We start from the raw sequence: 15603 nt of genomic DNA, 5'->3' as shown, positions 1-15603 counted from the left end.
TAAACTTAATAATAAAATCGGATAGCCTGACATCTTTTTGCGCACTGTTCTTATATCTCCGCAAACTCGTACCCAGACTGATAAACTTTTAAACTTAATAATAAAATCGGATAGCCTGACATCTTTTTGCGCATTGTTCTTATATCTCCGCAAACTCGTACCCAGACTGATAAACTTTTAAACTTAATAATAAAATCGGATAGCCTGACATCTTTTTGCGCATTGTTCTTATATCTCCGCAAACTCGTACCCAGACTGATAAACTTTTGAACTTAATAATAAAATCGGATAGACTGACATCTTTTTGCGCATTGTTCTTATATCTCCGCAAACTCGCACCCAGACTGATAAACTTTTAAACTTAATAATAAAATCGGATAGTCTGACATCTTTTTGCGCATTGTTCTTATATCTCCGCAAACTCGTACCCAGACTGATAAACTTTTAAACTTAATAATAAAATCGGATAGCCTGATATCTTTTTGCGCATTGTTCTTATATCTCCGCAAACTCGTACCCAGACTGATAAACTTTTAAACTTAATAATAAAATCGGATAGACTGACATCTTTTTGCGCATTGTTCTTATATCTCCGCAAACTCGTACCCAGACTGATAAACTTTTAAACTTAATAATAAAATCGGATAGCCTGACATCTTTTTGCGCATTGTTCTTATATCTCCGCAAACTTGCACCCAGACTGATAAACTTTTACACTTAATAATAAAATCGAATAGCCTGCCTTTTTTTGCCCTATTAATCTTATATCTCCACATCAGATTCACTAAGATTAAAATTCGGGCAATGGCTTTAATGTCCCACTATAAAGTATAATTTATAATTCCCCCGTTAAAGGTTAAAAGCCTCACAGGCTTTCTGTGCTCTCAGGCTATGTATCTTACAAATAAATGCACACGTAGACACACAAAAACACAAAATACTTCTTACTCAAAAATACTGTGCTTCCACTTTATATACTTCTAAAACGTTGATGATGGTAATGTACTTTCAAAATATTAATAATTTTTAATTTTACGCCAATATCGTGATCACTGTTCGCCTTTTATAAACATCCCCCAATATGAATTACAATTTTTCACAATTTTGTTATATGATTTTTAAATACCTAATCAAAGTTAACGTTATGGATGATCTTATGACTCAGATGTTTTGCAGCTCTTTGTCCACCTTGATCTTTTCTTATGGTGGTGTTTTGAAAATTATAACTGCTTGAATAGCAACATTATTAGTCACCACATACAAAACAACGTATTAAAACTTATTTTGACCATTTAAGTCGTTATTATATATATTATATATGCACTGTGCAAACTCGGGCATTATCTTTCTCCATCCACGGTAGTGTCTCTATACTTCGCACTATTTCACTAACATATGTCTTACGCTTGTCAAGTCTCGGGTCAGAACTCATCCTATAAAACCCAACTAGTTTTAAATCTACAAAAAAGAGCTATGTGCAAAATAACCTTTTCGATTTAATTCTCATTCTGCTCCTCTGTTTCCGGATCTTAAAATTCTTTCTTTTTTTGATGATGTCAAGATGTCAACATTATTTTTTTTCATAAGTTAATCAATCACAAACTACCTTTTACTCTTCTAAATAATTTTATAATTACATTTAATGCTTGCAATCTTCCAAATAATCGTGCTAATCCGGGCTCAATACGTTTGCTTAGAGTGAGTACAGTCACATTTGGAAATAAGTATCAATCCATCGTCTCCTTTTTTAACAGTTTTTAGAAGTTAATATGTCTACGCTGTCGTTGGGTCATCTAAAGTATCTGGTCAAGTTTTATTTTTTTTCATCATATAGTAGTTTTAACATTTAATCTTTTTATTGTTGCATATATCGATCGTTATTTATGAGTACATAAAGTTTGTAATTATAATATTTTTCAAAGTTGTAATTTGGTTTGGTGGTCATTCCTACATATTAGGTATTATCCAATCGGAATGGTCTCCGGTCTATTAGGACAAATAAATAAATGAATACTTACTTACTTTCTTACTTAATCCAGGATAGTCTGGTATTTACACTAAATTCCCTTTTAATCTTAATACTAAAATCGGATAGCCTGACATATTTTTTAATATTTCTCTTATAACTCAACAAACTCGGTACACAGACTTACAATGTTTTATTATTTCTAACAGATTTGTGTTTCCATTATCAAAAAGTGAAGAAGAGCCCTGGGGAGGAGGTTGACATTTTGTGTTGTGATTAGCAATATGATTTTACTAATTTTGCGTTAGCGCGGCGAGTTGCCGTAATTGATCACCGGGGTTAAAACAGAAAATAAAGTATGATAATGCTACGGCTGCGAATTTCGCAAACTAGAGACTTTTGATTTCGATGATTGATTTTGTTTCATCTACAAATATTGAGAGAATATTATAGTTGTTCATATCTAGGTCTCGATATTTTGTATAGCTATTTGTAAAGTATATATGTAAAAATACCCTGGCCAGAGTTAGCATTTTGTATGTTAAATTTTGACTATTATTGGTCCTTAGTAGTGTAGTAAGTAGAACGTACTAGATAGTTGAATCCTTAAGTCAATAACATTTTTACCTTCACAAGACATTTCGTCATACTATGAAGTCATGACTTACCCAACTATTACAAAACAACTTTATCAATGGCGTTATATTGTGTCAAATATATCTAGTTTGACGGTCTGTTTTCTATTCCCATCAAGAAGCTGAAGTACCTTTTTTTCGCAGATTACTTTTAGCACATTTTGGGAGCTTTTAATTCTGATACCTTTCAAAACTAAGATTGTGTTATTGTTGTGTACTACTAATTCTATTTAAACCGGACCGTGATATGTAGAAATTTGTCGGATACTTCTTAACCAACATTTGACCTAAAATCATAACGACAACCTCAGTTTCTTTGATTTTTTTACTATACTAGTCGGTAACCCGTGGGTAAATCCCCCAACTCATCCGTCTTTTATTTACCGCATTATATGTTTCGCTACTGCGGTTATCATTTTGCGTGACAAACAGACGTATACAGCTATTATAAAGAAGTAAGGGACCTTTAAGCGCCGGGATCAGCCACAAGTAGCTGTGTGACCCATTGTGGAACGCCCAGTGGAGTACTTAATAAGACCCGTAGAGTTGAGCGCTTCAGTGTAGGAATGAAGTAAAGCACACACAAAATTATGGTGTTTTATTCTCCCACAATTTTAGCTGAAATAAAAACACAGTTTACCACCCGTTGGTACCCCGCCATGGAAAAAACAGTTGACCAACCTTTTATATTTTTGAAAATATACTCAAAGCTGAGCAGTTAGGTAAAAAAATGCCGCGCATAAAATTTACCGCAACTTCGGTTAAATAGAAACACAGGATATAGCCTGTTGTTAACAATGGGATGAGCGCTTGGCACAGGTATACTGTCTCGAACATGCTATATATGCAAAATATATACCGTTTTCCAAAAAATTATATCCTAACTTCGGTTTAAATAAAAACACAGGAAACATTCCGTCGTTACTCCGTCTAGCTAAAAAATCACTCTGCAATTTTTCTTTGTGGAATATGTTTTCATGACAGTTATAAAAGTTGTAGTTACCTAACTGCATTAGCATCATAAAAATGATAAAAATTATTGATTAAGAAGTTTTTTGTAGTCAAACTGCAATTGGCTACTTTCACTTTTTAGCCAGAGGAAGCTGAAGAGCTAGCCACAATCCCAACATAAAAATAAATATTGTTATACCACATAAGATAAGAACTTTAAGAGAATAATAAGACTAGCTATAGCAGAATGTTACCTCGTTATCTATGTTTGTAGCTAAAACCCTAATATTGCTATGTTTAAGATTTATAAATTGGAGTCTGCTAAATTTCGTGCCCTGCGTGTCTACGTACATACATGCTTTACGAGCTTTTGCGGCTACATGGCTACGTGCCTCAGCTTTTCACGTGCCTACATGCCTTAATTTTTTGTGATAATTTCTTTTGTTGGATACTCCCCGTTGTTGCTAAAGAATCCAGTAGTAAGCGTTGTTAGTATACTCTGAATCAATGGAAAATCACGTGTTTTTTGTTGTTGTTGATACTTCAATGGGAACTTCACAATCTTTTTAAAAGCCTTGAACCACAAAATTTCATCTTTCGCAAAAATTATTTCCCTTAATTTTCCAATTATTTCGAATCGTGAAGGTTTATTAATGAAATACCAATTACCGCAGAAGCACTAGGGCACGCAAGTACATAAAGCACGTAGAGAAACTAAGGCGCGTAGGCACATAAAGCACGTAACCACGAGGACACGTAAGGCACGTAATTTAGCAGACTCTATACATGGCTAGAGAACGTGATGATATACAATCGCGATCGATATCTCTAATACTTTTTTCCCGGTCCTTTTATTTATCGCAATCTATTTTAAGGTTTTTTGGAAAGAAGTAAGTTTAGTAACAAGCACATACTACTATCAAAATATTCTTTTATTTTTATTTTTTCTGTTCCTCGTTTTCGGCTAAACGAGTACTTTATCTCGAACTTTAGAAAGTCTTCGACGCTCGATAACTCGACTATCCTTAATCTTGAACTTTCGACGTCCTAAACTTTTTTATCAGTTCCCTGGGAGTTTGAGTCGACCGTATTTATTTTAACACGTGGTATTAAGAAGAAAAAAAGTTTAAAAGGAGACCGACAAACCTGACAGCACCACTTTCAAACCAAAATGGCTTTCGTTACATGTTTTCGGTTTTTTTGGATTCTACCTTCTGTAAACAAAATTCGCAAAAATCGCGTTCCGCGGGAATTTTCCGAAATAAAGCTGCGGCGCTTTTTTATTTCGAACAAAATACGGCTATTATTAAAGAGACTAGTCGTTAGCCCGTGGAAAAATCCACATGCTCGTCCATCCTTTATATTTACCAGTCGCAACAAATTGGATAAAAATATATCGCAGTTGATATTCGTGTTTCCGTAGCACGATTTTCTAACTCAGCGGGGCGTTTGAGCATATACAGAAAAAATACGGCTATTATTAAAGAGACTAGTCGTTGCCCGTAGAAAAAACCACGGGTTCGCCCGTCATTTATATTTACCCGCCGCCAAAAGGTAGATGAAAATATATAGCACTTGATATTCGTGTTTCCGCAACATCATTTTCTAACTCAGCGGGGGGTCCGCGCAGAGACAGACAAACGACGGCTATTATTATAGAGACTAGTCGTTAACCCGTGGAAAAATCAACGGGGTCGCCCGTCCTTTATATTTACCCGTCGCAACAAAGTGGATAAAAGTATATCGCATTTGATATTCGTGTTTCCGCAACATGATTTTCTAACTCAGCGGGGGTCCGCGCAGAGACAGACAGACGACGACTATTATTATAGAGACTAGTTGTTAACCCGTGAAAAAATCCACGGGGTCGCACGTCCTTTAAACTTAACCGTCGCAACAAAGTGGATAATAATATATCGCATTTGATATTCGTGTTTTCGTAATACGTCTATCTAACTCAGCGGGGGTTCGTCGCAGAGACAGACAAAATACGGCTAGACTAGTCAGTAGTCGGTTCGGCCGTCCTAAAAATATATCGCATTTGGTGTTTCTTACCACAACGTTTTCGTGTGGACAGACAGACCGTTATTAATATAGGGAGCATAGCCTTAGCCTGGTGAGCACAGCCTTTGATCTGAAAAGAAATAGTCACCATGAATTGAATTGTAGTCTCTAATAAAAGGCATTAAACATATTCGTACCATGTCGGGAACACCATTTGACCTAAAAAGATGCTGACAAGCTTAGTTGATCTGAAAGTTTCTTAGTATTAAACACTGGCATTAAACAAATAATTTTGTTACATTAGTTGTATATACCTACTATATCTTTGTTATTCGATAAAAATCCTGTATTTTTTTCGAAAATTCTTATCATCCTTCCTTAATGTCTAAATTCTGAAACTTAGCTAAAATATAGCTAATACAAAAGTATTTTTCAAACTGATTTCTTTCCTTTGGTCTAAAAGCATCTCATAACAACTTTAATAATTCTGTTTGTACTCAAATTATTCATTTTTGATATTTACGAAATAGAGCCCCGTAAGCTCAATCATTGCGTTATGAATCACCACGCTTTAACTGATGGAATTTTTTGTCTGTCTTTTATATACATGTTGACCGCTTCAGTTAAGTGCAAGGAAGTTATTTCATAGTAAAAGAAATTCCGTAATGCTACATCTAGTGTGCGTCAGCGAGTAACATAGTTTCATTTTTGTCAGGCAACCCAAAATTCTCTGTTTACACGTCCTTGCCACGCCAAAAAATTGCATTACATTGCGTTGTAAAAACATAAATAAAAGTGCCTTTTTACTCAAGAAGTAAAAATTAACCAAATCAAATGCACGATATTTATTAAGACAAGTGAGAGTATGACAACAATTTTCCGAAATTTTAAAGACGTATAAACTGTCTAACTAACTAAAGTTTTAAACAAAAACCTTCAAATATAGCTACTGAAATTCACAAAAATAAAAAGCATTAAAACCAAGCTAGCTGAAAAATGTACTGTTTCTTAGACTGTTTTGGTTTCGCCATCATTTTTTTCACTCGCTAGAAATCGTAGTTTATTCTTGACGTCACGTGGTTTATGCTTACTGAGCACGGCGTCCTTTTAAGAAAAATTTGGGTTAGGCAGAGAAATCTTATAATTATTACAACCCTGGGTTTTGGGTTGTAAAACGGTCACGAACCTGGTGCAGACCTGTTCAGCTGGTCTGTACCAGAGTCATGCTCGTACCGACGTCTGAATGTTAGAAAAAATACAGATACCCTGCTTGATTTTTTCACAAACTCGTACCCAGACCAATATCATGTTAATCTTAGTAATAAAGTCGGATAGCCTAACATCTTTTCGCGCATTGCGTCTATATCTCGGCAGAAGAGTCGTGCCCTGACATAAAGAATTCTATTTTAAATAACTCTTTTGGCGCATTGCTCTTATGACTCGACAAACTCGTACCCAGACCGATAAAATTTTCAACTCAGTAATAAATTCGGATAGCCTGACATCTTATCGCATATTACTCTTATAACTCGACAAACTCGTACTCAGACCGACGACATTTTAATCCTAGTAATAAATACGGATAGCCTGACATTTTTTCGCACATTGCTTGTATATCTCAGTAAACTCGTACCCAAACTGAGAGAATTCTATTTTAAGTAATAAATTCGGATAGCCTGACATCTTTTCGCATATTAATCTTACAACTCGACAAACTTGTACCCAGACCGATAACATTTTCAACTCACTAATAAATTCGGATAGCCTGCTAAGTTTTTGCACATTGCTTTTATAACTCAGCAAAATCGTACCCTGACTGTTTTGCTAATATAATTAAAAACTAGTCCCAGGCTGACATTGCTTCAATTCCAATACTAATTTTAGATCTTCTTGTTTTTTAATGGTGTCGCAAGGCCTGTAAAATTTTGTGTATAGTCTGTATATTAGTAATTTTTTATTATACAGACGCTGCTTTTAACAAAGAATAAAAGTTCTATCGGGAGTGTGATATAAAGAAAATACATAATCATTCCTTTGAAGTGATAAAAGTTCAATAAACTATAAAATACATTGTAAGAGTTTTTTCTTTCTTCTCTTCTTCTTCTTTTGCAGATATGACTTTCTCGTAAAACAGCATTAAGTTTTTCTAAAATATAACATCATCTATCAAAATCGGGACAAAACTAAACACTATGCATTGACGCAGTTTGTATGTTTCATGGTGTCATATAAAAAGTGTTTTACTAAATTAACGTGTTATAATATATTTATACGTTATACATACATTGGACCTATAAAATAGACTCCATTTCTATAAATACATAAATTACATTGGTATACTTGTGCTGTGATTAGAGAGCTTCAATTTACACTAACGTGCAACCATTTACCTGGATGCATAAACATGTGCTAAAAAATCACATTGAAAGGTGATTATTGTTTTTAACTACTCCACAAAGCATTTTGTGTGCACTCTTACACAGGTGCAGTAAGTGAAAAAAAAGTTACTCCATACCTGAAATATCGATAATCCCCAGATTGCACATATTCTTGTCTTTTTTCATTTCAGTGCTTCCCATCAGGTAATATTATGAACTCTAAAGTGAAAGTGTTTAGAAATATAGGAGGTTTAAAAAAATTTTTAACCATGCTTTCACAGAAAATTGCCCACAAAAAACGACTCTATTAAGGACACAATCAATCCAATTTAGCAATTTAATTTTCAAATTGTCAGTTTTCTTAATCATTGCTTAGTGTGATATATACAACTACCTTTTTGCTAATTAGAAGAAAACATGCATCCTATTTTTAGATAAATAGTGTTGATGAGAAAATTTGAAAAATTAGATAGATCGTGTAATACTCCCAAGTATTGTGAAGAAACACTGCTACACATGCAATAATAGGAAAGATACGCATAAAGAACTTCAGAAATTACTTATAAACACTTTTTATTATAAATCATTTTTTAAGAATATATATATATAAGCATTTTATAAGTATTTGTAAGTTCTTGTTAGATTATCTAGGTAAAATTTTCAAGACAGTTGTCAAATATTTGGAATAATATTTTTACAAGCACTACAAGAATATGTTAAAAAAATAATTCGAAATAAGAAAATTCTAGCAATTTTAATCATTATTTACTTTGATCTAAATTGCTAGAACTTTATTATTTTGCTGCTGCTGGTACAATTGTAAATACTATACAGACTCAAGCACCTAATGCTTTTAGAAGGACAACCTGCAATTAAAAATTAACATGGTTAAACACATGAACGTAATACTTCACAGAATTAGTCTAAAAAGACAAACAAAGAAAGTTAAGCATGTTCTTAGATATTTCTTTCTCCTTTCACTTTTCTAAGTAAAAGGACAAAAAAATTTCAAACGTAAACAATTACTTATAAAACCTTAACAAAACACCCTGCTTTTCTACGAGTAGAAGAAATAGTACTAGCAAATCCTATATTATGCGTAATCAAAGCTTATCAAGGTCTAGAATTACTGGACAAACTTCCCATAATTTATAAACAGACACAAAATGATAATATTTTAACAATATCTACGAAGTTTCTGTTACTGTTTTACTGTCACAGTATACAAATTGTTTTGACAAAGTAAAACAATTTATCACTTAAATTACTACTGAGTTGAAACTTTTATCCCAAAGTAAAAGAACTTAAGAATGTAGTAAAAAATTGACAAGAAGAATTCTCAAAAAAATTAAGAATATTTTGCCTATGCTCAGTTTAAATATATCTGGAACTTCATCGCAAACTGCGTTTTGACAAGCTTTCGAAAAATCTCTTTTTATGACCTGACGAAGAAACTATACACAGAGTTTAAATGACATAGGTCATATATATGATTGAGCATCCTGAGACTCATTTCCTAAGCATGAATATATATCAAGGATATAATATCTTCAGCAAACAGACAATTAGTGACCTATTTTTGTTATGTGGTGCTTTTGGAATATTGTAACAGAATTAGTGCAAAAAAAGTTTGTTTTTAGCTATGCTTTCTCTGTTTAGAAATTTAGGCAGATTTAAAGAGGCAGATAAGATGTTTTGAAGAAAATAAGCTATTATGACTAAATAATGAACAAATAAGTGTGATTTATTCAACAAAATGATGTGATCAATGACTATCATGTGCCCACATGATAGTCATGTGCTAGCTAGCTACAGACAGGAGGGTCATTAGCTATATATTGCTTTTTTAACACAAGTGTCAAGTTATCACAACACCAGGCACCTATGAAGTTACACACTCAAACTAACCATAGCAATAAGTCTTGTATTTATAACTTTAATATATATATTTAATAGTACCATAACAACAACTCAATATGTTTGTTTAGATAATCACGTAATTAGGACTACAGCTAGCTAGCTACAGCTATTAGTTTAGAAAAACTTTAGTCTCCGCCTACTACAGTAAACCACTTCACAGTAACATATTAAAATTAACGATTACATTCTGTATAAACAAACAAAAAACACAACAGCTAGCTAATCATATAGGTTATGCTTAGCTTATTAAACAAGCATCCTCTTACAGAGATGGTCTGCCAGACTGTCAACCATTATTAAAAACAAGTGGAAATGTTAACGGCGGCCGACAAGGATGGCAGGCTATCCTATGAAGATGGCAGGCTATCCTATGAGGATGGCAGGCTATCCTATGAGATGGCAGGCTATCCTACGAGATGGCAGGCTATCCTATGAAGATGGCAGGCTATCCGAAAAAGATGTCAGGCTATCCTAAATCAAATTAGGAACATCCTTATTATTATTATTATTATTATTATTATTATTATTATTATTATTATTATTATTATTATTATTATTATTATTATTATTATTATTATTATTATTATTATTATTATTATTATTATTATTATTATTATTATTATTATTATTATTATTATTATTATTATTATTATTATTATTATTATTATTATTATTCAATATTTTACTTGGTTACATATATATATATATATAATAAAAGTACAGAAAATTATTTTTTCGAAATTTGTATACCCGTTGCCTTGATGTTATAGCTCTTGAGACGCTGATCAAGAAAAGTAGTAGGAGGGAATGAATATAAGCGGTTTTCCGCTCCTTTGACACCTTTACCCCGTCAAACCCCCGCTTCCACCACCTCCACCCCCACACCAGCCCCTACCCTCCCAAAATCGGTAAATCCGACGGCATTTGAAAACAAATCCGATTCCGATAAAATCCTGCGCATGCGCAATAGCGACTAGCGGGGATAATGCTGACATCAACAAAATTTCGAGCATGCGCAATTTAGTAGGGGTATTTCCCATACTCAAAGCCCGACCGTGCTAATTGAGCTATAGGTAAACTATATGAAACCGTGTCAGGACCAGTAGCAGCAACACGGGACGCTCTCGCTGATCGACTACGGAGGGTGAGGGATACTGCTAATTACTACTATAACAAGGCGAAGGAGCAAATTTCATCAACAACAACGCTCCACAATGATGTCCAGCAGATCACCCTCGAAGATGAATACCAGGGCATCTCCGACCTTAAACACATGTTCGCAAAGGAATCTAAGCAACCCACGAACCCCGAAGGCATAGAGGATATCCAACACATACTCGATGAACATGACGCACAGATGTTAGAAGACAGAAATCGTGTCAAGACATGGCGGTTCAATAAGAATCTAAATCAACCACTGATAGATGCTATCATGCAAAAAATCACGCCTCATATCGATATGAGAGTCACGGTAGTTTACAGTTTCAACTGTGATATTCACAAAGGTGGTGGTGACGTGTCCGATTACCACAAGTCCAAGAGCGCCAAGTCATTATCGAGCATTGAAGAAATCGAAACCTTCATAGAGCAATGCGATATGAAGCGTTTGGATCTGGAAGATGCGGAGTTTTGGACCAAGGCATATCTACCACCCGACAGAACCATCGCGACCCCAGAAATGACGAGAGTAAAATTGTCTTCAAGCACGTGCAGATCAAGCTAATTTCATCAAGAGAGCCGTTACTTGGATGTGGGTCTTTGCCAGATCGGTTGAGGAAAAAAAGGTGCATCTACAGCTTTGACAAGGAAGATGAAAGAACGGACAATTTATGCTTCTGGAGATGCCTAACCGATCACTACCGGGAAGAGCAAACGCAGCCTGAAAAGTTCCTAACAAGACCAGCCCTCAAGCTGGCCCGCGAGTACTACGAGGACCCCAAGCTAAAGCGTGAAGATATGCGCGCTACAAAGCTGGTGGATTTTGAGGGTATCGCCAAGCACTTCAAGATCAACATCAAAGTCCTTAAACCCAAGACGAACTCAGAAAAGGCCCATGGCGGCTCGTATACGCTCAGAATCAGTACAAGAAGGGGTTAGACACGATCAATCTTGGTATGCTCGAGGGTCACTGCTTCTACATCAAGTAACTTGAGTACCTGTTGAATCAAAACATCCATCTTGGATGTTTTGACTCAACACTGGGAATGCGTCGCGTGCAATCAACGCTTTACGCAAAGCAACAACCTCGCGCGGCACAAGCAAAACGAGTGCGAAGGTATCAAGGCTACAATCATTTGCTAAAACAAAAAGGTCGAGCGCATGTTGAGCATATCGGAAAAGGTCTTTTACCCTGATAAAGGCTTTAGTTACGCGGCGTGTCAATGGATAGAAGCAATGTCGGAGCAAACCGGCAGGCACATACATCACGCGCTCTGTGGTCATGGAGGAGAGCGTGTGATACGTGAGGGTAATAAGGAGGCCTACAAGATCGACGGCTATGAACCTCAGACCAAAACAGTCTACGAATATCACGGCTGCAAGTGGCATGGATGCACCTGTCAACCGCAGAGAACCAACGTGGACATGAATAATTTCAAGCTCACCAAATTCAAGAAAGATTACATCCGAAAGCGTGGCTACAACCTAGTCACCGCATGGGAGTGTGAGAACCCTCCAAAAGTCAAGAGGCTCTTCGGAAAGGAATTTCGACCCTACCCCCACTTCATGGTCTTTGACGTTGAAGCTCTCCTAGTACCTTTACAACAGCAGCAAACAGACGATCTAACATACATCTCGGAATGTCGTGAATGTAGCCATTCACGATAGCCTCAATCAAGATCCAACGTTCATCATGCACGAGTATCCCATGGTGTTGGTGCGGAAATTCGTTGAGCAACTCGAGCAGAGGCAAGCTCTCATCGTCAAAGAAGTTGAAAGACTGCACCCCAAACCAGAGGATTTTGACATGCTCTCCAATTAATCCCAACAAGCTTGGAACGAGTGGGTGAACCAAGTGGTGGTGATAGGCTTCAACAGCGGAAAGTATGACATCAACATGATCAAGCGACCTATGCAGACAGGTGAAACCACGTGATTTACGTGTGAGGCCTTTATTAGACTGCAAAAGGCCATATTACAGCCTTTATAGGACTGTGCAGGTAGTTAAGAGTGTTCTAAGGCCACGGCGCTAAGGAAAACCACTTGGAACGTTGTAGTGCATTGAGACTGGAAGGAATAGTCCAATGGTAACCTGCGCAGGCAGATGGAACCACGTGATTTACGTGTGAGGCCTTTATTAGACTGCAAAAGGCCATATTACAGCCTTTATAGGACTGTGCACGTAGTTAAGAGTGTTGTAAAGCAACGGCGCTAATGAAAACGACTTGGGACGTTGTAGCACATTGAGACTGAAAGGACTAGACCAATGGTAACCTGCGCAGGCAGGTGAAACCACGTGATTTACGTATGAAGCCTTTACTAGACTGCAAAAGGCGAAATTACAGCCTTTATAGGACTGTGCACGTAGTTAAGAGTGTCTTAAGGCAACGGCGCTAATGAAAACGACTTGAGACGTTGTAGCACATTGAGACTGGAAGGACTAGGCCAATGGAAACCTGCACAGGCAAATGGAACAACGTGATTTACGTGTGAGGCCTTTATTAGATTGCAAAAGGCGATATTGCAGCCTTTATAGGACTAGGACGTAGTTAGGAGTGTTGTAAAGCAACGCCGCTAATGAAAACGACTTGGGACGTTGTAGCACATTGAGAATGAAAGGACTAGACCAATGGTAACCTGCGCAGGCAGGTGAAACCACGTGATTTACGTATGAAGCCTTTACTAGACTGCAAAAGGCCAAATTACAGCCTTTATAGGACTGTGCACGTAAGAGTTAAGAGTGTTGTAAAGCAATGGCGTTAATGAAAGCGACTTGGGACGTTGTAGCGCAATGAGACTGTAAGGACTAGACCAATGGTAACCTGCGCAGACTGCAAAAGGCCATATTACAGCCTTTATAGGACTGTGCAAGTATTTAAGAGTGTTGTAAGGCAACAGAGATAATGAAAACGACTTGAGACGTTGTAGCGCATTTAGACTGGAAGGAATAGTCCAATGGTAACCTGCGCAGACCGGTGAAACCACGTCATTAACGTGTGAGGCCTTTATTAGACTGCAAAAGGCCAAATTACAGCCTTTATAGGACTGTGAACGTAGTTAAGAGTGTTGTAAGGCAACGGCGCTAATGAAAGCGACTTGGGACGTTGCAGCGCATTGAAACTGGAAGGATTAGGCCAATGTTAACCTGCGCAGGCATGTGAAACCACGTGATTTACGTGTGAAGCCTTAATTAGACTGCAAAAGGCCATATTACAGCCTTTATAGGACTGTGCACGTAGTTAAGAGTGTTGTAAAGCAACGGCGCCAATGAAAACGACTTGGGACGTTGTGGCGCATTGAGACTGTAAGGACTAGGCCGATGGTAACCTGCGCAGACAGGTGAAACCACGTGATTTACGTGTGAGGCCTTTATTAGACTGCAAAAGGCCATATTACAGCCTTTATGGGACTGTGCACGTAGTTAAGAGTGTTCTAAGGCAACTTCGCCAATGAAAACGACTTGGGACGTTGTAGCGCATTGAGACTGTAAGGACTAGGCCAATGGTAACCTATGCAGACAGGTGAAACCACGTGATTTTCGCGTGAGGCCTTTATTAGACTGCAAAAGGCCATATTACAGCCTTTATAGGACTGTGCAGGTAGTTAAGAGTGTTCTAAGGCCACGGCGCTAAGGAAAACCACTTGGAACGTTGTAGTGCATTGAGACTGGAAGGAATAGTCCAATGGTAACCTGCGCAGGCAGATGGAACCACGTGATTTACGTGTGAGGCCTTTATTAGGCTGCAAAAGGCCATATTACAGCCTTTATAGGACTGTGCACGTAGTTAAGAGTGTTGTAAAGCAACGGCGCTAATGAAAACGACTTGGGACGTTGTAGCACATTGAGACTGAAAGGACTAGACCAATGGTAACCTGCGCAGGCAGGTGAAACCACGTGATTTACGTATGAAGCCTTTACTAGACTGCTAAAGGCCATATTACAGCCTTTATAGGACTGTGCAAGTATTTAAGAGTGTTGTAAGGCAACAGCGATAATGAAAACGACTTGAGACGTTGTAGCGCATTTAGACTGGAAGGAATAGTCCAATGGTAACCTGCGCAGACCGGTGAAACCACGTATTAATGTGTAAGGCCTTTATTAGACTGCGAAAGGCCAAATTACAGCCTTTATAGGACTGTGAACGTAGTTAAAAGTGTTGTAAGGCAACGGCGTTAATGAAAGCGACTTGGGACGTTGCAGCGCATTGAGACTGGAAGGACTAGGTCAATGTTGACCTGCGCAAAACTGTGAAACCACGTGATTAACGTGTGAGGCCTTTATTAGACTGCAAAGGGCCATATTACAGCCTTTATAGGACTGTGCACGTAGTTAAGAGTGTCTTAAGGCAACGGCGCTAATGAAAGCGACTTGAGACGTTGTAGCACATTGAGACTGGAAGGATTAGGCCAATGGTAACCTGCGCAGGCATGTGAAACCACGTGATTTACGTGTGAAGCCTTTATTAGACTGCAAAAGGCCATATTACAGCCTTTATAGGACTGTGCACGTAGTTAAGAGTGTTGTAAAGCAACGGCGCCAATGAAAACGACTTGGGACGTTGTGGCACATTGAGACTGTAAGGACTAGGTC

The 15603-nt window shown here is 37.2% G+C and overlaps 1 long non-coding RNA gene across 1 annotated transcript; it reads right to left on the bottom strand.

Annotated features, from left to right (window-relative positions):
* Positions 1 to 7585: 7585 nt before the first annotated feature.
* Positions 7586 to 10407, bottom strand: LOC130654809 (uncharacterized). The gene is made up of 2 exons (XR_008984498.1): positions 8072 to 10407; positions 7586 to 7702 (listed from the first exon to the last, which is right to left on the bottom strand). It is a non-coding gene; the product is annotated as an uncharacterized LOC130654809 (long non-coding RNA).
* Positions 10408 to 15603: the final 5196 nt, after the last annotated feature.

The sequence above is a fragment of the Hydractinia symbiolongicarpus genome, chromosome 8 (genome assembly GCF_029227915.1).
Source record: "Hydractinia symbiolongicarpus strain clone_291-10 chromosome 8, HSymV2.1, whole genome shotgun sequence".
NCBI lineage: Eukaryota > Metazoa > Cnidaria > Hydrozoa > Anthoathecata > Hydractiniidae > Hydractinia > Hydractinia symbiolongicarpus.
The sequence above is the reverse complement of the archived record's forward strand: the minus strand, read 5'-3'. Positions and strand labels throughout refer to the sequence as shown.